This window comes from Hipposideros armiger, unplaced genomic scaffold (assembly GCF_001890085.2).
Source record: "Hipposideros armiger isolate ML-2016 unplaced genomic scaffold, ASM189008v1 scaffold_95, whole genome shotgun sequence".
Lineage (NCBI taxonomy): Eukaryota > Metazoa > Chordata > Mammalia > Chiroptera > Hipposideridae > Hipposideros > Hipposideros armiger.
This window is the reverse complement of record NW_017731445.1, coordinates 3,916,389-3,916,841: the sequence shown is the minus strand read 5'-3', so window position 1 is coordinate 3,916,841 and position 453 is coordinate 3,916,389.

Here is a 453-nt window from a genome sequence, read left to right as displayed (position 1 = left end):
ATTTTCTAGTTGTAATCTCGGTCCCAACAGCAGTCTCAGCCATTTGCCTCCGTGCTTTGATGGTTGGTCACTGAGAGTTGACACTCCATTTCTTTGTGGGAGCTGTGCACTGACTGGCTCAGTGGGCGTGCAGTTTGTGTTTGGGAGATAGGATGCTTCCTGCTAAACTTGGGACTTCTTCCTGGAACAGTAATTTTATTTCAGGCATGGGGGAAGGGAGGGACCTTGCCTTCCTTGTAAAGCATTACTTTCCCTGTACCTAAGATACAGTGCTTGGTAAACAACCGTTGAATGAATATTCATATTAGTTGCACAAAGGTTGTATTTTCTCCTGAAGAGCTTGTGCCCACCCTTCAAACTCACTTCTCTGTTTATGTAAGACACTGGCTCTCAAAATGTGGTCCTGGATCAGCAGCAGTAGCTTCGGGGGACTTGTGAGAAATGTACAGTCTC